At 41.6% G+C, this 24,047-nt stretch overlaps 2 long non-coding RNA genes across 2 annotated transcripts; one reads left to right on the top strand and one right to left on the bottom strand.

Moving 5' to 3' along the window:
- Window positions 1-4,452: 4,452 nt before the first annotated feature.
- Window positions 4,453-23,079, top strand: LOC117531197. Its single transcript, XR_004566589.1, has 3 exons — window positions 4,453-4,582; window positions 10,569-10,576; window positions 23,069-23,079. It is a non-coding gene; the product is annotated as an uncharacterized LOC117531197 (long non-coding RNA).
- LOC117531137 lies at window positions 4,480-9,692 on the bottom strand. The gene is made up of 2 exons (XR_004566543.1): window positions 9,640-9,692; window positions 4,480-4,892 (listed from the first exon to the last, which is right to left on the bottom strand). It is a non-coding gene; the product is annotated as an uncharacterized LOC117531137 (long non-coding RNA).
- Window positions 23,080-24,047: the final 968 nt, after the last annotated feature.

Here is a 24,047-nt window from a genome sequence, read left to right as displayed (position 1 = left end):
CACCACTTGTGTGCAGTGAATTTTGTGTCACTACACCTTATGACTTTGATGCTATTGAAAATATAAACAATCAAAAATTCTCCAAAATTTTTGAAAATGACTTTTTCCCCAAAGTGAGTTGTAGTAATCAGCAGGACACCACTGTTGTGTGCAGTAAATGTTTTGTCACTACACCTTATGACTTTGATGCTATTGAAAATATAATCAATGAAAAATTCGCCAAATTTTTTAAAATTACTTTTTCCCAAACTGAGTGCTCTGGTATAATCAACAGGACACGGCTGTTGTTTGCAGTGAATTTGGTGACACCACATCTTGGACTTTGATGCTATTAAAAATTTAAAAATAAAAAATTCTGCAAAGTTTTTCATAATGGCATTTTCCCAAAACTGAGCTCTGTAATATAAGCAGCAGGACCGCACTGATGTGTGCAGTGAATTTGGTGATATCACTCCTTATTACAATGATTCAATAATTGTCTGGTGTTTTTTTTTTTCCATGTATGCACTTTGTAGACGGTCCCTAAGCTTCCGTTCTCTGCCGGCTGCCCGTTCAGATCAGTGTTATTTTTTTCAGCTCAGAGGACGGCTCATATGGATAAAAAATAAGGTTGTAGCTCGTTGTCTACCTTCCTGTTAGAAACTAGTGGTGTTTGCCTTTCTACAACGTTTCTCTTCAGATCTATTGAGCCGTGAACTTCGAATCTGTGAATATCTTTCTAACTTTACCTAAGTCTGGACTCCCCCTTGTATGGAGGGAGGCAATCAAATCACTACACTGCCCCCCACCTGAAGCTCGATTTTTCCCCTGCAGATGCAACAAAGTGCCCTTTTGATATTTTCAGATTTATTTAACATCATCAGTCAAAACAACTATTCTGCATCACTTTATTACACAGAGTAACACCAGAGGATCTCCAGCACAAACCATGTTACTGACAGTGTCATGATTACTGTAAAACAAAACAGCAAGTAATATTATGTTGCTTGCTAAGTTTTTCCATAATTGCTGAACAGCTCGCTCAGTGAGAGGAGCTACTGAATTCAGGTCTACTGTGACAAGGTGAAGTCCAGACTGAAAAGATGTTCCAACTGGCTTGGCTAATCAGGAATCCCCTTTGGCTGACCTGGTAGAGCCTTGGTCTCAAGTACGAGCAATCTGGTGTTTGAACTCCACCATGGCCACATCGCCGCAGTAGAGATGACAAGATTAATTCAAGGTGGAGGTGGGATTACAACAAGGATCAGCTCTGAGTCCTTTCTTGTTCACAATGGTGATGGACAGGTTGATGGATGAGATCAGACAGGAGTCTCCATGGACTATGATGTTTGCAGATAACATTGTGATCTGTAATTAGAGTAGAGAGCAGGTTCAAATGAACCTGGAGATGTAGAGATATGCTCTGGAGAGAAAGGGAATGAAAGTCAGGAGGAGTCAGACTGAGTACATGTGTGTGTGAATGAGGGAGCCCAGTGGTATAGTGCAGTTACAAGGAGTCAAGGTGGTGAAAGGAGATGAGTTTAAATTCTTGGGGTCAACTGTCCGAGTAATGAGAGTGTGGTAGAGAGTTGAAGAGAGTGCAGGCAGGGTGGAGTAAGGTGGCAGGAGTGATTTGTGACGGAAGAATATTGGCAAGATTGAAGGGGATATTTTACAAGACAGTAATGAGACCAGCTATGTTGTCCAACTTAGAGATGGTGGCAAATAATAAAAGACAGGAGGCAGAGCTGGAGGTGGCAGAGCTGAAGAGGTTTCAATTCTCTTTGGGAGTGATGAGGATGGATGGGATTAGGAATTAAATATCAGAGGGACAGCTCAGTTGGGACGGTTTGGAGACAAAGTCAGAGAGGTGAGATTGAGATGGTTGGACATGTGCAGAGAGGGACCCAGGGTATATAGGGAGAAGGATGCTGAGGATTGAGCCACCAGGCAGGGGGAGGAGAGGGAGACCAAAGGGGTTTGTATGTGCTGAGGGAGGACATGCAGGTGGTTGGTGTGACAGAGGAAAAGCAGAGGACAGGGTGAAATGGACATGACTGATCTGCTGTGGCACTCCCTAACGGGTGCAGGCAAAAGAAGCAGGACTGAAATTTTCCCACATGGTCACATCAGTGTAGGTTTCTCACAGCGTGCCTCTATCAGTGTCATTTTATGGATGATGAACAGCTGAGTTTCCTACATTGGTCACAGATTTTGGTTTTCCCCAGTAGGGAGACGTTGGTCATTTTAGGGAAGATGGCTGACTGAAAGTTTCCCACATTGGACTGACATGTGTGTTCCTACAGGTGTCTCTATTCGCCATTTTTCTGGATGATGTGTCAGCATTACACTTCACATCGATTTGAAGCCTCACCCTTTGTGGATGAAATCAACAAACAGCCATGTTCAGTTTGTCTTTCCTCATCCTGGATTCGAAGTTCTTGATCTGCCAATGTCGCCTGGTACCAACAACAGTACATAAATGTTTCTGCTGATGTGGATAACTGTACCCACATCATGGAACAACCCAGGGTCCTGGATAGCAACCCACCAGACAGACAACCGGTCCATCCCCACTCAAAAGTAACCGATTATCTTGTGCAGCCAGAAGAAATTTGGGCGTGTCTTAAGCCTTCTACAGACACTGAGGCACTTGTTTGCTGGGTTGTGGTCATTCACCTTTTGAACCTCCACTGCTCTTCAAATACAGTCCACAGTTCTTCGGACAGACTTGCACAGCATGCTGCAAAGACTCTCCTCGATTTCTTCTCCAGCAAAATAGCCAAAGATTTAGTGTCTCTGGTAGGCATGAAGGACACAACACTAACGTGTTAACATGACAAACTAAACCATCAATCATTATGTCTCACTTCCCATTTACTTAATTCTCAACATACACATCTGGTTTGTATACAGAAAAAAAAAAAAAAAAAGACCAAAACAACACGTCATACACGTGCAGTTTAAGGCAGGATCGTACAGAAAAGTGCACCACATTGCAACGTGCACAACAACAGCATTATGAATGTGCGTCTCACCTCACCCAGACGCGAAATAGTTCAAATAGTCCAGGTTTGAAATTTCTGCGATGTGGCAGGTGCTGTATTTCGTGCATTACACCTTCACATGTACTCTGTGGTGGCACAGGTGTTAGTAGAGTATTTACTAAATTACAATAAAATTCTATGATCCAGACATACAACAGATAAAGAAAAATCTACAGCACTTAAATAGTACATGGCGGTTTTTGGTACACCTTGGGACACCTGTTGATGAGGCAAGACTTGTATCACTGTAAATAGTCAGCAGAAAGCTCTCCTGGAGGGAATGAAGGCCATCTTCTGAAAGGTTCCTTGAGTGTGTGCATCAGATGGGAAAGCCCTATATGAATGCAGTCTGTGTAACTGATCCCTGACTGCTGCAGATGATGTCAGGGGTCACATACTCACCCATCTGGCACAGTCTTGTTCTTCTTCAACATCAGTTTTGCTTCTGATTGTCTTCACTTCTGAACCGTCAAAGAATATTCCTCTCACAAATACCAGTTCTTTCTCCAAGCCTTGTGAACAATCACATCTTACTTTCTTGACAATTGACCCATCTTGACAGACCTTCTACTGCTCCAGCTTGACCATGCACATAGAGGAGCACTTATTCCTCGGTTTTAATTTTCCTTGCCTCTTCCAATGATCTACGCTGGAGAAGCTTTTTTACACTCTCGACACCAGTACAGTTTGTTCCCAGTGTGGGTGCGTTCATGTCTGGAGAGGCAGGAAGGCGAAACAAAACTTTTCATACACTGCTGACACTGATACGGTTTCTCACCAGTGTGCCTACGTTTGTGAACTATGCAGGAATAGTTGGTACTGAAACTCTTCCCACACTGGTCACATCTGAACCGTTTTCCAGCCATCATGTGAACACACAACTTATGGTTTATCCATGATGACAAACTGATGAAGCTTTTCTCACAGAATCGGCACTGGTACGGTTTCTCCCCAGAGTGGATGCGCTGGTGAGACTTCAGTGAGGTCAGGAACATAGTCTCTTCCCACACTGGTCACAGGCGTACACTGTGTCCCTGCTGTGGATATTCTGGTGATTCTTATATGAAGTTAAATGGCGGTAACTCTTCCCACACTGGTCACACGTATATGGTTTTTCTTCGCTGTGGGTGACCTTGTGCGAATTTAGGGTTGACGACAGCCTGAAAGCTCTCCCACACGTGTCACAGACATGGGGCCTGTCTCCACTGTGGGTGCGTTGGTGTTGTTTTAATTCAGATGATTTGTAGAACGCTTTGTCGCACTGGTCACATTTGTGGAGCCTGACCCTCATGTGGATTTGAAGGTGGGATTTCAGGTCAGATGCCCGGTTGAAAGCTTTCCCACACTGATCACAGGTGTACAGTTTATCTCCACTGTGAGTCAGTTTGTGTTTCCTCAAATCAAATATCATGGAGAATGTCGTGTCACATTGGTCGCATTTGTATATTTTTTCCGATGGTGGATTTGAACATGGGATTTTAGGCCACATGCCAGGCTGAAAGTGGTCCCACATTCATCACAGGTGTATGGTTGTCCTTCACTATTGTTTTGTTGATGTTCTCGCAGATGTGCTGACCGGCTGAAACTTCCCCCACACTGGTGACATGTGTATGGTTTCGCTCCACTGTGAACAAGCTGGTGTGACTGTAGGTTATGTAAAGTGTAGAACACTCTATCACATTGGTCACAGGGGTGCAGATTCTTTCCCGTGTGAAGACGCTGGTGTGTCTTCAGAGTGTATTTCCGGCAAAAGGTTTTTCCACACTTGACACAGCGGTACGGTTTCTCCTTCTTTGCTGGTGTTGCAGCAGCTTTGTCCATCTGCTGGCTGGACTCAGTACCGTGTCTGCTCATGTCGCTCTGTTTCTGCATTAACAGAAAAATTAAAGTACATGAGTCAAACAAGCTAAACTGGAAATACATATTCCGTAAATGTAAGATTTATGAGTTCAATTTAAACATTAAATTAGTATTTTAAGAATTTAGGCTGCATATTTATGCACGCTTCCTTTCCCTGTACAGCGGAACCAGTGAGGTTTGTGCAGCTGACATCAACTTGCATGTTATGGTAAGTTCCATTTGTATTCAGCTTGCAATTTGCCAGTTCCACCCCAGAAGTCAGCACTTCTGTCTTTTTTGTGTCCAATTTAATAATTTGTGCATCATCAACTGGTGGTGCTAATACTGGCTACCCCATTATCTATTGCTACCAATGACAGTCTGCACCACACTACAAACTGAGCAATAAATTAAAACTAAAACATTATGGGACTTCTGTGTCATCTCTTCTATTACATGAGGACTCTTTGATGGACCAAATTTATTTTAAGCACTCTATACTCCAAAATCTTGGAGGAAAAAAAGCCACCAGACACCCAGAAAACAAAAAACATCAACTCCCAAGCATTTCAGACTTAAGTAGCTCTATTTTTAACCACATTAGCTACAAACAAAAGAGTTAAAGCAATAAACTGTCATTCATTTTCACAGAACAGGTGCTTTGCAGCAACAAGAGACAGTGGTCGCTATGCCACCAGCTAAGTCACAGTCAAATGGTTGAAGCACGTAATAGGCTTGTATTTTGAACGTCAAATGTGAACGTCCAGTATGATACCTATTGAATTTGTGCAAAAATCGACTGGGATTCAAAAATGACATACAAATGAAATTATTCTGGTTAAATATTACCCATAATATCAAAATTTGACAGTGGAACAGGGCTCTATTGATGCATTAAAAATGTATGAATATATCAGTGTCACATTTATGTTGAGAAGAAAACCCTTTATCAGATTTTGAGCTCTGTGGGGTTAGCTGTAGATCTAGAACTAATATTCCACTGAATAGTTTTTTTGGAGTAGGCAACACAGTGGATTAGTGGTTAGCACTGTTGCCTCACATCAAGAAGGTCATGGGATTGATTCCCACCTGCGGCTTTTCTCTGTGGAGTTTGTATGTTCAGCATTACAACCCGTGGCAAAAATGATGGAATCACCGGCCTCGGACGATGTTCATTCAGTTGTTTAATTTTGTAGAAAAAAAAAGCAGATCACAGACATGACACAAAACTAAAGTCATTTCAAATGGCAACTTTCTGGCTTTAAGAAACACTACTCGTATAAGAAATCAGGAAAAAAAAATTGTGGCAGTCAGTTACTTTTTTAGACCAAGCAGAGGGAAAAAATGTGGAATCACTCAATTCTGAGGAAAGAATTATGGAATCATGAAAAACAAAAGAACGCTCCAACACATCACTAGTATTTTGTTGCACCACCTCTGGCTTTTATAACAGCTTGCAGTCTCTGAGGCATGGACTTAATGAGTGACAAACAGTACTCTTCATCAATCTAGCTCTAACTTTCTCTGATTGCTGTTGCCAGATCAGCTTTGCAGGTTGGAGCCTTGATTTTTAACTGGATTAAGATACGGACTATTTGCAGGCACCCTATGTGTCTTTTTGCAAGGAATGTTTTCACAGTTTTTGCTCTATGGCAAGATGCATTATCATCTTGAAAAATGATATCATCCCCAAACATCCTTTCAATTGATGGGATAAGAAATGTCCAAAATATCAATGTAAACTTGTGCATTTATTGATGATGTAATGACAGTCATTTCCCCAGTGCCTTTACCTGACATGCAGCCCCATATCATCAATGACTGTGGAAATTTACATGTTCTCTTCAGGCAGTGATCTTTATAAATCTCATTGGAACGGCACCAAACAAAAGTTCCAGCATCATCACCTTGCCCAATGCAGATTCGAGATTCATTACTGAATATGACTTTCATCCAGTCATCCACAGTCCATGATTGCTTTTCCTTAGCCTACTGTAACCTTGTTTTTTTCTGTTTAGGTGTTAATGATGGCTTTGGTTTAGCTTTTCTGTATGTAAATCCAATTTCCTTTAGGCGGTTTCTTACAGTTCGGTCACAGACGTTGACACCAGTTTCCTCCCATTCGTTCCTCATTTGTTTTGTTGTGCATTTTCAATTTTTGAGACATATTGCTTTAAGTGTTCTGTCTTGACACTTTGATGTCTTCCTTGGTCTACCAGTATGTTTGCCTTTAACAACCTACCCATGTTGTTGGTTGGCTCTCACTGCGGTATTGTATCACTTCCTGTTCCGGAGCACAGCGGTGTTTTTCTGTATCTGTTAGCTGTTTAATCTGCGCAGTTAGATTGATCTAGTTATCTAGATTACGATTTGTTTCCCAGTGTAATCTTTACGTACCTTAACTAAAGCACTCCTTCTGCTGAATCACCTCTAATTATTTACACATTATCACTTTGCGTGCTTAGCGCAGCTACTAGCTCTTAGCCGGTTTAGCATGGCGGCTTCTCCTGTCTCCCGCACTTTTCTGCTCTGGGCGTGAAATGTTTAGTTATTCCTCGGCCTCCTTTAGCAGTAATGGTACTTGTAATAAGTGTAGCTTATTCGTAGCTTTGGAGGCCAGCTGGGCGAATTGGAGACTCGGCTCCGCACCGTGGAAAATTCTACAGCTAGCCAGGCCCCTGTAGTCGGTGCGGACCAAGGTAGCTTAGCCGCCGTTAGTTACCCCCTGGCAGATCCCGAGCAGCCGGAAAGCAGGCCGACTGGGTGACTGTGAGGAGGAAGCGTAGTTCTAAACAGAAGCCCCGTGTACATCGCCAACCCGTTCACATTTCTAACCATTTTTCCCCACTCGGCGACACACCCGCCGAGGATCAAACTCTGGTTATTGGCGACTCTGTTTTGAGAAATGTGAAGTTAGCGACACCAGCAACCATAGTCAATTGTCTTCCGGGGGCCAGAGCAGGCGACATTGAAGGAAATTTGAAACTGCTGGCTAAGGCTAAGCGTAAATTTGGTAAGATTGTAATTCCTTCGGCAGTAACGACACCCGGTTACGCCAATCGACTCGGCTTCACTTCCCGATCACAGCCATGCTCCCGACTGGCACTCTTAACATCCGTGCTGGGGAGGAGGGAGAGATACGTGCCGTGGGCCCTTCTGGAAACACGTTTCGTGCTTTCATTGGTTACCCACGTTAAATATGATCGTCTCTAGGCAGCCTGGTGGCCAAGCAGTAGTTGTACTTGTTTCCAGAGCAGAATGTTCCAGCTTCAAGGCCACAACCGCCCATTCACCATGGATTGTGGAGTTGCATCATGAAGGGCATCTGTCATAAAATTCGTGCCAAATCAATATGCAGAACCCTCCATCTAATCTGTTGTGGTGACCCCGAGTGGGGAAAAAAAAAGGAAGAAGCCAATGGCACTTATACTCTAACCCAAACCCATATTGGAAATCTAATGCTAACCATTTAATATAATTTTTAAAGTCGCTAGGCAACTGAGACAGACTTAGAGCCTTAAATGGATGGATATATATAATTTTTTCTTCCGCTTTATCCGAGTTGGGTTGTGGGGGCAGTAGCTCGAGCAAAGCCGCCCAGACCTCCCGATCCACACACCTCCCCCAGCGGAACCCCAAGGCATTCCCATGCCAGTCGAGAGATGTAGTCCCTCCAGCGTATCCTGGGTCTTCCCCGGGGCCTCCTCCCAATGGGACGTGCCAGGAACACCTCTCCAGCGAGGCATCCAGGGGGCATCCAGAAAAGATGCCCGAGCCACCTCAACTGACTCCTTTCGACGTGGAGGAGCAGCGGCTCGACTCCGAGCTCCTCACCCTATCTTTAAGGGAGTGCCCAGCCACCCTGTGGAGGAAACTCATCTCGGTCGCTTGTACTTGCGATCTTGTTCTTTCGGTCATGAGCCAAATCTCATGACCATAGGTGAGGATCGGAACATAGATCGATCGGTAAATCGAGAGCTTTGCCCCCCTACTCAGCTCTCTCTTCACCACGACGGTCCGATACAGCGACCGCATCACTGCAGATGCTGCACCGATCCATCTATCGATCTCACGCTCCATCCGTCCCTCACTCGTGAACAAGACCCCGAGATACTTAAACTCCTCCACTTGAGGCAAGGACACTCCACCGACCTGAAGAGGGCAAAGCACCTTTTTCCGGTTGAGAACCATGGCCTCGGATTTGGAGGTGCTGATTTTCATCCCGGACGCTTCACACTTGGCTGCAAAAATCGCCCTAGTGCACGCTAAAGGTCCTGATTTGACGAAGCCAACAGAACCACATATTTTATATATATAAACCTTTGCCCTAGTTCACAAACTGCATATTAGAACTGACAGGAAAACCTAAACTATGAACAATTTACAAGACGTAAATCGGTGCCACCTGGTGGACAGCGTCAGATGGTGCAAACAAGATTATTTAAAAAGAAGCATATGTATATTTAAAAAAAAGGGAGGGGGAGAAGAATATAGAGACAAACACGTTGTCTTCTGGAAGGTCCCGCATTTCTCTCCCAAAAAGCACAAAACATTTCCACCAAAATCGCTGCGGCGATGTCACGTGACAGAGAGGCCTAGAGGCGGCAAACTACTTCAAAAGATCTTACGGGAAAAAGCTACAAACTTGTACTAACGAACAAATCAGGTTAAAACCGAGCGATAACGCCGTAATATTAACGATAGACAATGTCCAATGAAGACTACAGTGAAGAATTAGCAGGCGAGCACGAACAAAATAAACATTAGCACATACCGTAAGCAACAACGCGAAGCAGAGAGGCAGGGGGCGGGACTACGGAAGCTCAAGAGACACTAGACATGACGTCCACCAAAGCATTTCCACAGGAACAAGTACCAATAAAATTAAACAGATCAATGACTTAAATTCGGAAATAGCTTTACAAACACAAAAATATTTAATCACAAATAAAATGTTAAATATAAAAATTATAAATAATTATCACTGATTTACCTGCTATTTACCTCCAACAAGGAGGTAATGTTTTCACCAGTACTTGCATGCCTTTTAGAATGATATCTCAAAAAGTATGAGTGGATTGCAAATAAATCTGTTGCACAAATAAATAATTTTCTGGGAAACAAGTGATCAATTTTAGAGGAAATCTTTCACAATATTCTGAAACTGAGATTCAGAAGAATGTCTGGCACATAGCAACATTTAAATCAAATGTTATGAGAGGATCTTGATGAAATGTGATGAGCAGATGGATAATGTCCAAGAAAATGAGGGATTTGATTTTGAATCCAGGATCCAGACATTTTAAGGCTTAAGCAAAAGTATGGCCTCAGAACTATGCACTGAATGCCTTAGGATCAGAGTGGGAGTTAGTTTAGAAATTTGAAATTGGATATGGGAACATCTTGAAGTCTTGTGCAATAGCAGACTCCACAGACCCGGCGCCACGAGGGGCGTTTGGGGACGACGCCCCCTCACGTCATCAACCCCGCCCCTCAGATGTGAGAGTTAGCAAAAAATAAAAATAAAAGAAAAAGAAATACTGGAAAATATAGCAAAATATTAGTTATTCAATAATATCATGTATTTAACAAATAAACCAAATTAATTAAAGTAATTAATTTTAAAACAAACCGATATGGCGTGTCTGTGTTCAAGCGATTTGATAGGTTGAGGGTTGCGCTTGTCAGTGGGCAGAGGGCAAGGATCCTGAGTCCAGCGATTATGGCAAGGTGGATGAATTAAAGCATGCTCGATTTATTCAAGCAGTGTCAGAGCTGGAGTTCCTGGGATTCGTCAAGTCCACCAAGCAAAAGGCAGATCTTGCAGCACGACTCACTTGGGGAGGGTGTTAATGCTGTGTTTACACATGATGACAAGTCAGGAATCCCACGAAGTACACATTCTTGACCAATGATCACGAATGTGATTATTCGGGGCAGAGGCGTCAGGTGTCCTCAGGAATGCTGCAACCTGTTACCAACGTTACGATTAATGGCATGTGTTGCTGGAGAATTATCTCTGGGCCCTTGTCAGTCATGGGCCCCTAGAATCCTTCTTCTTATTCTCCCTTTTTCAGTAACTGGACAACTCATAGACAAAAAAAAAAAAAAAAAAAAGACCATAGACACAATGTGCAAAATTCATAGACCAAAAATGATAACAATAATAAAAAAAAGACTATTCATAGACACCAAAACTGTAAAATTAAAATTATTTACTGAACGAATGTGTCAATGGAAGTGTGAAGATGTCAACTCATACTTCTGAAAGATCATACCTGTGTTAAAGGAAGTGTCACATAAAAAGAGCTGCACCAGCCATAAAAATCAGTATGGAGCTGGAGCTAACACCATGGAATATCCCTGCATCATCTGCCATAAACCAGTCCACAGTCATCACCTGTGACAGCTGTGTCCAGTGGAATCATCTCAAGTGTGACACTGGTATTTCCAGATATACAGTTATGCTCAAACGTTTACATACCCTTGCAGAATTGTTGCTTTTTTGGCCATTTTTAAGAGAATATGAATGACAACACAAAAACTTTTTCCCCGGTCGGTTAGTGGCTGGTGAAGCCATTTATGCACTGTGCACAATTTCTCCAATCACAGCCACATAAGCCCATAACTTCTCCGGGTTGTCTAGGTGTCTCAGTGGCTTTCCTCACTCTTCTCCTTCTTGCATAGTCACTCAGTTTTTGAGAACTGTCTACTCCATGCAGATTTACCATAAAGTGTCATACTTATATTTCTTTGTAATTAATGTAAATAAAGTCTGAAACATATTCAGTGACAGCTTCACCATCAGAGAGCCTCATCCAAAACTACCACAAAAGACTCCAAGCTGTCGTTGATGTTAAGGGGCAACACACAGTATTAAGAACAGGGGTGTGTAAACTTTTGATCAGGTCATTTGGGTAGTTCTCTTGTCATTCTGATTTAAAAAGAGGAAACACAGTTGTTTGACTAAATAGCTTCACCCAACCACTAACCATGAGTGAAAAAAAAGTTTTTGTGTTATTCATACAGTATTCTCTTAAAAATGGCCAAAAAAGTAAAAATTCTGCCAGGGCATGTAAACTTTTGAGCACAACTGTACATACCACAGAGCCAGTATGTACAATATGTGGTTGATTCTTTAACTACGGGCACTATTGGCCTTGTAAATGTAATTTCCACCACACCATTGCCTTACAATATAAAGCGCCTTGGGGCAACTGTTTGTTGTGATTTGGCGCTATATACATGTGCTCTGATGTCACTGTTTATCTCCACAGAAACTACCCAAACAATCTTTCATACAAACTGTTTAAAGGGACATTACAGTGTTGTGGTGGAAATTACGGCAATAGTGTGGGACAACTACATTTGTTTAAACAAATCACAACAGTTGTATGACATTGAATACACCAATTATGTTTTGATTATTTTACTGATATTATTTTATTCAGAGATATTTTAAAACATTAGAAAAAACGTTTCTTTACCATTCATTTTTATAATTGAAGATCAAAAGTCTGGGTGTGGGACAAGCACAAAACGGCAATATTGCATATAATGATGCTGAAAAAAGGTGAAAAAGTCATCATAGACTACTAGAACAAATTTCTTAACACACTTTCATTGTAAAGATAACTATAAAAGTGTGAAATTTCCCCTTTTTTCTGTTTTTCATACAATATGATCAAAGGACATAATAAGTGCCCGTAGTCTAAGAATCACCCATGTACCTCCTCATCCACATCCTGCACCAAGAAGCCACTGATGTCATTTCACCTCCAGATTCTTACAAGAGGGATGTCCTGCTGTCAGACCAGAACATCAGTAAAATGAGTAATAAAGGGTTGTGTTTGATGAAGTGCTATATTTTGGTTTTGGTCATCTGTTAAATTAAATAATTAATGGTTCTTTATATGTCTATGAATGGCCCTTGTCTATGAATGGTCTCTTTTTGTGTCTATGAATGGTCCGCAAACAATTTTTGTTTGACATATTGTTCAGTCTCTTTAAGGACATAGTCTACAGACATGGTCAATGATAAATTTACTGAAATCTTGCCAAAATTTACAGGTGTGTGAGCAGTGTCAAAAAAGGTGCAGCACTGTTTCAGCATGGCCTTTGCAAAAGGAACAGTTTGTGTTTATATCCCTTTTAAATTTCAACATGTAGTGATTGTCTGTGTAATATCTATGAATGATTCTAAAAGGCATCTCCTTTACTTTATTTACAATCAGGTATTCATGAGGAATCATCCAGACTTTTTTCCAGTTGATATCACTGACATATTGATTCCAGTAAAATATACAAGATGGATTACAGACAATATCGTTTTGAAATAAGGCATGTATATTTCTATTGCTGTTTCTCGAAAAATGTTGTGAGAAGCAAGTTCTTCCAACTGGTGAGTCAGCTGGGTTGGGAAGGGAGATAAGGGTCAGAGGAGGACCACTTGTATTTCTATAGAGCATCATAGTGCTGATAAGATTGCCTCATATTATAATAATAATTCATAATTAATTTTATCTGTGTAAATAATGAAGTATACATAATTGTATATAATGACACATAATAAAATACATTAAGAAACCAATGTTAAGCCTGGTGGTGTTCCTATAATACATAATTAATTTTGAACGCAATAACGGTGAGAGAACCACTTTGTTTGGCAAACTATTCCACAATACAATTACTCTATTGCTAAAGAATTTTTTTTTTTTTTAATTTTCCCCTAACTGATCTGTAAACGAAATCCATAAACTACTTAAACTGAAAAAACACATACACTACATACATACACACTTTATGAATGATACATTTTGCGACACCCGTGTTCACCTTTTTTGAGACTCGCATTCATGTTTTGGGAGATATTTTTTCATTATTCATGTTTAGCAATTAATGGTTTGCAGATAATTCACGATTTGCAACTGATTCCCGTTTTGGGGGTTAACAACAGTCACTCTCGCATGTTTGAGGTGCAAAGATGCAAATATGACTAAGAAAATATGTTTTTTCTAATAGAGTTGTAACTTTGTGGCATAGCCTCCCTCATCATGTGGTGAACACTCCAAGTGTCAGTTCTTTAAAAAAATACTATGATTTTCATTGTGATTGATTTTTTACTGTGACTGATTGATTTGTACGGGGCTTGTAAGGATTTTACGTTTTTACACTGTGATATTTATGAGTTTTACTATGATACTTCTTTTATGGCTAATGATGTATGCTTTTATTGTATTTTATACATTTTTTTTTACTTCACACACTAAATTAATTATGAATTATGTTTTGTGGGAGCTTCCCTCATCCCTCAGAGTACAAAGCAAACAAATACAAGGCCCAAATCAGAAAAAGTTGAGATGGTTATAGAAAATGCAAATTTTAGAAAAAAAAATGGGAGAAATAACCTAAAGTGGATTCTTCCATTTACTTTGATTCCTGTTTCATTGCAGACAGAATGAACGAAGATATTTCACATTTTATTTTGACAGTGAAGCAATGTGACAAAGGAGAAAGAGTGCAGGTGCTCGCACTCGTGTCATAGGGCCGGCCAGTTACAGCTGTCGCCCTTCGAGATACGACCTCCTCATTTACTTATGCAGCTGACTTCAGGGCGTCACTGTAAACTGCTATAAATTAAAGTGTGTCGTGCTTCAATTTTAACCACATCTATGTTCTGTGGCCTGTACCATGAACCAGTTCACAGCATTGAAACTGAGGCATTTTGACAGGTCTTCCTCATCTGACGTTTGAGGCGCTGAATCAATAGAACCACTGGTCACATGCTGTGCAGCGTAAAAGACAGCTAAACATCTCACTGGAGCTAAAATGTAATAGAATCTGCTAAACTAGTTTTGACAATTTTCTTCCATTTGTGCATCTTCTGCTTCTTCCAGTGAGCTAAACTGGAGAAGCTTCTTTGGCAGTCCCCACACCAGTACATGTTTGATCCCAGTATGGGTGCATTCATGTCTGGAGAGATCTGCTGATGGAATAAACCTTTTGTTGCAGTGTTGACACTGGAACCTTTTACCCACACTGTGAAAGAGTTGGTGTTGTTTTAGATTTGCAGATTTACTGAATGATCTTCCACACTGGTCGCAGCTGTATGGTTTCTCTCCACTGTGGAGAGCAGACATCGTTTTATGTTAGAAGGTTCCACTGAATGTTTTCCCACACTGGTATCAGGTGTATGGTTTCATCCCCACTGTGGAAGAGCCGGTGTTGCGTTAGGTTGGAGTACTACTGAATGCTTTCTCACACTGGTTACAAAACATATGGTTTTTTGTCCACTGTGGAAATTTGTGTCGTTTTAGGTTCGTACGCCCACTAAATGCTTTCCCACATTGCTACAGACATATGGTTTTTCTCCATTGTGGAAATGTTGGTGCCGTTTTAGATTAGATGACTCACTGAATAGTTTCCCACAATAATTACAAGTGTATGGTTTCTCTCCACTGTGGACAGGTTGGTGTGTGATTTTTGGTGACTTATTTGGCTGAAAGTGCCCCCACACTGATGACAGCTGTATGGCTTCTCTCCACATGAACACGCTGGTTGGTATCGTTTTAGGTTAGAAGGCTCACTGAACGCTTTCCCACACTGGTCACAGTTGTATGGTTTATCTTCTTTGTGGAGAAGTTGGTGTCTTTTTAGATGAGTTGATTGGACTGAAAGCACTCCCACAATGGTCACCAATGAAGGATTTCCCCACATGTGGATCCGTAGGTGTTGTTTTAACTGAGATGACAACTAAAAACACTCCCACATTGTCGCACTTGTAGGGTTTTTCCTCCACTGTGGGTATGTTGGTGTGGTTTTAGGTGAGTTAACTGACTGAACTGTTCCTACATTGATCACACGTGTTTGGTTTTTCTCTCCGCTGTGGGTGAGTTTCTGTCATTTTAAGTTTCAAGACCCACAAAAAGCTGTCACCACATTGGTCACAGGTGTATGTTTTTTCTCCACTATGGATGGGTGATGTTGTTTAGCTGACAAGACAAACTAAAAGATTTTCCACATGGGTCACACATGTATGATTTCTCTCCAATGTGGGTGAGCCGGGTGTCATTTTAGGTTAGATGACTGGTTGAAGAAAGTCCCTTCCCACACTGGCCACACCTGTATGGTTTCTCTGGTTTTATGAAGGCTTGTCACTCTGCTGACAGGGACCGAGGTTTCTATCCATTTTTGTCAATCAAATTCCTGTCAAAGGTTCAGACACAAAGATTTTAAAAATATGGTGACATTCCTCAACAAACAAATGAAATAGGATGGAATCTGACAAAGCCTGACTGAGTTTAGGGACATGTGGGATGGGCTGTTTCGGCTACTGCCACTGCATCCTGGACCCGGATAAGCAGCAGATAAAGAATGAATGAGTCACAGCTACTGTACAATGTATGACTTTTTGCAGCAGTTGGTCAGATCAAGAACCCCCTTCCAAAGGTCGACACATCGCATGAATGTCAAAAAATGGTTTAACATGACAGGGAAATATTAGCTACAGTCTGAAAACAGGAAGGATTAATCCTCACCACAACACAAAACAACAGAAAATGTCATATGGTTGTACTAGGCACATCATATGAGATTTAGTCTCACCTGCTGTGAAGAATTCATTTACCCCTTGTTACTGCCCAACACCAACCTTCCAACCAGCAGCTGATATCATTCGCTCCTCCACTGAACAGGTTTCATCCAACAAGTCAGCCCGGAAAACTTCAGAACAAGAAGTTAATTTATATTTGCAAATATCATGAAAAACTGAGTGGTTTCATATCAAATGCATTAATCAAAACATACAAAAGAACATAACACACCAATAAGGCCAATGCAAACATCTAAAGAATTAAGGAAAGGACTATGGAACAAAAATTCTGAGTTTCCACAAGTCAGTATCCTGCTATCGACTGTATTGTATTAAGAGCCACCTCAAAAAAAGATTAAAACACCACAAAACTTGAAATAAAGAACGAGTTAGTATATCATAATTAGGAGGTACTAAGTGAAAATATAAAATACAAAGTCATAATTATGTCATACTATGGACTTAATCATAATTTGAGATTCTAAGTCATAATTCTGAGATATTAAGTCATTTTGAGATGCTAAGTTATAATTATGATCTCAGAAATCATACTTTGAGGTACTATATCACAATTATGAAATTTTAAGTCACAATTTTGAGACAGTAACTCATAATTTGAGTACTAGTCATATTTATAAGATAGTAAGTATTCATGAAAAGATGTGCATGTAGGTATACAGGGTTATTTGCAGTGCTGAAGAGCAAAGGTGGGAGTAAGTCACCATCAAATTACTCTCAAGTCCTGACTCAGCAAGTCCCAAGTCAAGTCTCAAGTCATAATGACCACCAATTGTTTGCCAGCTGACTTGAGACTTGCAGATTGATGACTTGAGAGTGACTTAACAGTGACTTACTCCCACCTCTGCTAGATAGTGTGAAACAGCATTCCACTTGGACAAAACAACTGCAGTGTTTAACTGTAACTGGCCAATTTGTATTGCAATGTATGACTTGAACAACTCATTATGACCTGTCCAAATACATAGTAATGACCCTTGTTACCCCCACAATAAACAGTAATCAAATCAAAAAAGTTATTGGAAACAAACTGCTGATAAATGGCCATCTTGTATTGCTGAGTACGGCAAGACTACTTGGACAAACATTAGAGTCGAGTTTGTCCAAAGTTGACCTACATCATCCTGTCGCAGGTTGTCATAAATTACATAAGAAAGCATTTCATAGTTATGACTTAATATCACAAAATTATGACTTAGTATATCATAAATGACTTGCTATCTCACAATTAGGACTTATGTTATAATCATGACTTAACATCTCATATGCGCAAAGCTCGCTCTTATGGTAGACAAAGGCACAAAACAGAAATTGCACAAAAAAAAAGGACAAACAAAATGCCACAAAAATCTGCCCATTGGAGAAAAAACACAAACTGGACAACATTGTCGTAAAAAGCCATAAAAAGCCACAAACTGATGGTAGACGAAGCTGCAAACTGGAAGCTTCTCTTGTTCATGTCCTCGACATATACATATTAATCATGACTAGCTATGTCATGAATAAGTATCTCAAAAGTATATCTCATAATTGGGGGAGGTGATGGTCTAGTGGTAAGCATTGGGCTTGAGACCAGAGGATCATCGGTTCAAATCCCAGCCTGACCGGAAAATCACTAAGGGCCCTTGTGCAAGGTCCTTAATCTCCTAGTTGCTCCCAGTGTGTAGTGGGTGCCTTGTATGGCAGCAGCCTGACATCGGGGTGAATGTGAGGCATTATTGTTGTAAAGCACTTTGAGCACTATATAAATGCAGTCCATTTAACGTAATTATGGGAAGAGGCTTCCATAAGCATGTGTACATTTGGGGAAAACAAATGTTTTTAGCACAGCTGTATGTAAACCTATGACCATAATTCTTCAACATTTCAGTAAAGTCACCAGATAAATGATCTGCAGTTGATTTAATATGTTCAATGTCCATTGGAGCTTAGTTAGCCCTCAAGCAACCAAGCTATTTAGTGATGAATATGACAGAGTGGGTTTATTTATTTATGCCCCCACTGACTTTATATTGGAATACTTCTATAGAAATGATTGTTTTAGGATTCTTCATATTTATTTCACTCTAATTTATTTGTCCATCATCCTTTTCATCTTCACTCTGGGAATTAAGAATCAGTTTCAGCTTGTGCAGCTGTAAATCTTGCTATTCTAGGTCTGTTGGCCATGCGTCCCTACAAAACAGTAAAATACAATGATTAGAGTTGGTAATTACAATACCATCTGAAGCTATAATGTCAAAATCTCATAGATCTTCCCGAGGTGATAAATGGCCCCGTACAAGTTTGGATTACACTTGCCACACGATCGGCTGATAGCTTCAATTTACTTATAGATTAAGTCAAACTGTAGCTTCAATTTATTTATATTCAAATTCAATTGTAGCTTCTAATTATTTATATGAGCGAAGCGCCACACAGTGGCGCAAAGCTCGCACTTATACGAGGTCTGTCAATAAAGTAACGGACCTTTTTATTTTTTATTTTTTAAACTATATGGATTTCATGCATATGTTTTACGTCAGACAAGCTTGAACCCTCGTGCGCATGCGTGAGTTTTCCACGCCTGTCGGTGATGTCATTCACCTGTGAGCACGCCTTGTGGAAGGAGTGGTCCCGCCCCTCGTCGGATTTTCATTGTCTGGAAATGGCGGAATGATTTGGACTTTTTTTTCCGTCAGAATTTTTTCAGAAGCTGTTAGAGACTGGCACCTGGAACCATTTGAAAAATTTATCTGGCTTTCGGTGAAAATTTTACGGGCTTCTCAGAGAATAAGGACTGTTACTACAGCTTTAAGGACACTCGGTGCGCCGCGCTCCGAGCTGCGACGACGAGCAGAAAACGCCAGATCATTTCTAAGCTGATGGCTCTGTGGATACGAGACCGTCGTGTGCACTTTCTTTGGTTATCACAAGAGCTGGACATCACCATTTTCCGGCAGATTTCACTTTTAACAAGAGATTTTGTCATGGAAAGCCGCACGGGGCTTCATGCGTAACGACCAATTCGCTGTTTGAGCGAGACAAAGAACACCTCCGTTTCGGCGTGTCATGGGACAAGTTGGGACATGCCTATCTCGGCTTTCAATGCTTACCAGTCCAGTAAGTATCAGAGAAATTGTGGAGAGCTGGGCTTGTCCTAACTTGTCCTCTGACACCCGAAACAGAGGTGTTCCTTTGTCTCGCTCAAACAGCGAATCGGTCGTTACGCACGAAGCCTCCGCGCGGCTTTCCATGACAAAATCTCTTGTTAAAAGTGAAATCTGCCGGAAAATGGATGATGTCCAGCTCTTGTGATAACCAGAGAAAGTGCACACGACGGTCTCGTATCCACAGAGCCATCAGCTTAAAAATGATCTGGCGTTTTCTGCCTCGTCATCACAGCTCGGAGCGCGGCGTGCCGAGCATCCTTAAAGCCGTCCTTAAAGCTGTAGTAACAGTCCTTATTGTCTGTGAAGCCCGTAAAATTTTCACCGAAAGCCAGATAAATTTTTCAAATGGTTTCCAGGTGCCAGTCTCTAACAGCGTCTGAAAAAATTCTGATGGAAAAAAAGTCCAAATCATTCCACCATTTCCAGACAATGAAAATCCGACAAGGGGGCGGGACCACTCCTTCCACAAGGCGTGCTCACAGGCGAATGACGTCACCGACAGGCGTGGAAAAACTCACACATGCGCACGAGGGTTCAAGCTTGTCTGACGTAAAAACATATGAATCAAATCCATATAGTTTAAAAAAAAAATAAATAAAAAGGTCCGTACTTTATTGACAGACCTCGTAGTAGACAAAGGCATAAACCGGAAATGGCACAAAAAATCTCCCCAGTGGCGAAAAAGCTGCAAACTGGACAAGATTGTCGTAAAAAGCCACAACCGATGGTTGATGAAGCCGCAAACCGGAAAGGGCATGAAATGATTCGATCCACCGATATCAATAGTCTTTTTGCTTAACAATTCCCTTATTGATCCTTCAGTGCAGCCATTGTTTTTGAGGGTGTTGTCAGGAAAATGATCATTTCTCTACATTGATTACGGACCCTGCAGTGGGTCCGTAATCAACCGCTTCTGCAACAGCTCCACTTTGAAGCTTGAACCAACAAAGCAGTGCTCCGACCCGCTACTTTGTTGGTTCATTGCTTTGCTGCTTTCAGAAGCGGCAAGTCCACTTCTTAACCCCCCTCAAGCCATTTAAAATATAAATCATGAGTCACTTTTGTGCAGATTAAAGTCACTAACTGGGACTCTTGTCTTGTTGCAGGCAAGAAACGCAAGTCATCCTCTGCTCTGTTCACACAACTCCAAATGCTGCACAGCTCTCTGCCAGTAGAGTCTAGCCTGAATTAATACTTCAAAGTGAATCGCCATTTTAGATCAAATGACACCTGTTTCCAAATGTTGTAATACAACCCCAATTCCAATGAAGTTGGGACATTGTGTGAAATGTAAATAAAAACAGAATACAAGGATTGCAAATCCTCTTACACATCTGTGATGGCACCATTAATGCTGAAAAGTATATCCAGGTTTTGGAGCAACACATGCTGCCATCCAAGCAACGTCTTTTCAGGGACGTCCCTGCTTATTTCAGCAAGACAATGCAAAGCCACATTCTGCACATGTTACAAACAGCATGCTTCATAGTTAAAGAGTGCGGGTACTAGACCGGCCTGCCTGCAGTCCAGACCTGTCGCCCATTGAAAATGTGTGCATTATGAACGCAAAATATGACAACGGAGACCCCAGACTGTTGAACAACTGAAGTCGTACATCAAAATAGAATGGGAAAGAATTCTACCTACAAAGATTCAACAATTAGTGTCCTCAGTTCCCAACATTTACTGAGTGTGTGTTAGAAGGAAGGTGATGTAACACAGTGGTAACATACCACTGTCCCAGCGTTTTTGAAACGTGTTGCAGGCATCCATTTCAAAATGAGCAAATATTTGCACAAAAACAATAAAGTTTACCAGTTTGAACATTAAATGTCTTGTCTTTCTGGTGTATTCAATTGAATATAGGTTGAAGAGGATTTGCAAATCACTGTATTCTGTTTTTATTTACATTTTACACAACATCCCAACTTCATTGGAATTGGGGTTGTACAAACAATAAACTACAATCGACTAAAACATGTTTTTCCTCCCAAAATGAGATGTCCTGCATTCTTTATGAATTACACTGATGCTGACGTGCAGCCGACTCAGAGGTATGGAGTGACATTCATGTCATTAATGTCTCAAGGGAAATGCTTTTGACAAAAACTACAGATTTTATTTCTATTTATGTCCAGAGATCAAGGATCCACCATGTAGATTTTATTTAAGTCCAGAGATTAAGGATCCAGTGAACATTTCATATTTATTTACTTAAGACTCAATAAAATGTTATGGACACAGAGACTTGTACAGAAGAATTCATTCTTCTCTACAAGAGTCAAGACAGAAGTCAGACTACCAGAGCAAGAATTTTAGCTGAGGAAGCTTCTGCGATTTGAAGCGAAACGTCCTCGCATCAAGCAACCCAGTCCAGTCGAAGATTCAAGCTTCTCTACTATGGAAACCACCTGGACAAATGAAAGCCTTCACAGAAAACTTCCAAGCAGTATAAAGTCTCTGACCATCCATCCATTTGCTTCCGCTTTATCCGGAGTCGGGTCGCGGGGGCAGCAGCTCAAGCAAAGCCGCCCAGACCTCCCGATCCACACACACCTCCCCCAGCTCCTCCGGGGGACCCCAAGGCGTTCCCAAGCCAGCCGAGAGATGTAGTCCCTCCAGCATGTCCTGGGTCTTCCCCGGGGCCTCCTCCCGATGGGACATGCCCAGAACACCTCTCCAGCGAGGCGTCCAGGGGACATCCGAAAAAAATGCCTGAGCCACCTCAGCTGACTGCTTTCGACGTGGAGGAGCAGCAGCTCGACTCCGAGCTCCTCCCAAGTGACCGAGCTCTTCACCCTATCTCTAAGGGAGCACCCAGCCACCCTGCGGAGGAAACTCATCTCGGCTACTTGTACTGGCGATCTCGTTCTTTCGGTCATGAGTCAAATCTCATGACCATAGGTGAGGATCAGAACGTAGATCGATCGGTAAATCGAGAGCTTTGCCCCCCTACTCAGCTCTCTCTTCACCACGACGGTCCGATACAGCGACCGCATCACTGCAGATGCTGCACCGATCTGTCTGTCGATCTCACACTCCATCCGTCCCTCGCTCGTGAACAAGACCCCGAGATACTTAAACTCCTCCACTTGAGGCAAGGACACTCCACCGACCTGAAGAGGGCAAAGCACCTTTTTCCGGTCGAGAACCATGGCCTCGGATTTGCAAACAGCAGAGATGGGATTCTGCAGCAGAGACGGGATTCTGTGGTTCCCAAACCAGACCCCCTCTACACCCTGGCTGCGCCTAGAAATTCTGTCCATAAAAATAATGAACAGAACCGGTAACAAAGGGCAGCCCTGGCAGAGGCCAACATGCACTGGAAACAGGCTTGACTTACTATCGGCAATGCGAACCAAGCGCCTGCTGCGGTCATACAGGAACCGGATAGCCCTTAGCAAAGGACCCCGGACCCCGTACTCCTGGAGCACGCCCCACAGGGTGCCCCGAGGGACACGGTCAAATGCCTTCTCCAGATCCACAAAGCACATGTGGACTAGTTGGGGCGAACTCCCATGAACCCTCGAGCACCCGATGGAGCGTGTAGAGCTGGTCCAGTGTGCCACGACCAGGACAAAAACCACACTGCTCCTCCTGAATCCGAGGTTCGACTATTGGTCGAATTCTCCTCTCCAGTACTCTGGAATAGACCTTACCGAGGAGGCTGAGGAGTGTGATCCCCCATGTAGTTGGAACACACCCTCCGGTCCCCCTTCTTAAACAGAGGGACGACCACCCCGGTCTGCCAATCCAGAGGTACTGTCCCTGACCACCACGTGATGTTGCAGAGGCGTGTCAGCCAAGACAGTCCCACAACATCCAGAGACTTAAGGTACTCAGTACCTTAAGTCTCTGACCACTCTTGATAATTTTAAATCAGCTGTTAAATGTCATTTTTTTTAAGGGAATTAACTCACCAGGAGCAAAACATTTAAATGTATTTTTTAGCAAATGTCAGTTCCTTTTTTTTTGGGTTTAGTTCTTTTTCTTTTTAGTTATTCTGATTGAGACTTGTCATTCTGTTGTTTAGCTTTCTATTTTTTCTTTTTGTTTTAGTTGGTTTTCTGTATTTTTCTGTATCCTCTTTTTTGTTTTTCTAGCCTATCATTTAATCATTATTTGTTATAATTATTATTTGTTTGTTATTCTTATTTATTATAATATTTACTATTGGTATTATTATTATATATTGTAATCATTACTTTGGATTATTATTCTCTATTAGTATTTATTTGTTCGTTTTTTTTAATTGTTAGCATTACACTGTACATGTAACCATGATTGTCTGTTGACTTGTAAGCATTTATTAGTTTTAATTTTAGTTCAATTCAAACTGTAGCTTCAATTTATAGTTTAATTCAATCTGTAGGTTCCATTTATATAAAGTTTAATTCAAACTGTACCTTGTGTCGCTTTGTA

This window comes from Thalassophryne amazonica, chromosome 1 (assembly GCF_902500255.1).
Source record: "Thalassophryne amazonica chromosome 1, fThaAma1.1, whole genome shotgun sequence".
NCBI lineage: Eukaryota > Metazoa > Chordata > Actinopteri > Batrachoidiformes > Batrachoididae > Thalassophryne > Thalassophryne amazonica.
Note: the sequence above shows the minus strand (reverse complement) of the source record. Positions and strands in the feature narration are given on the sequence as shown.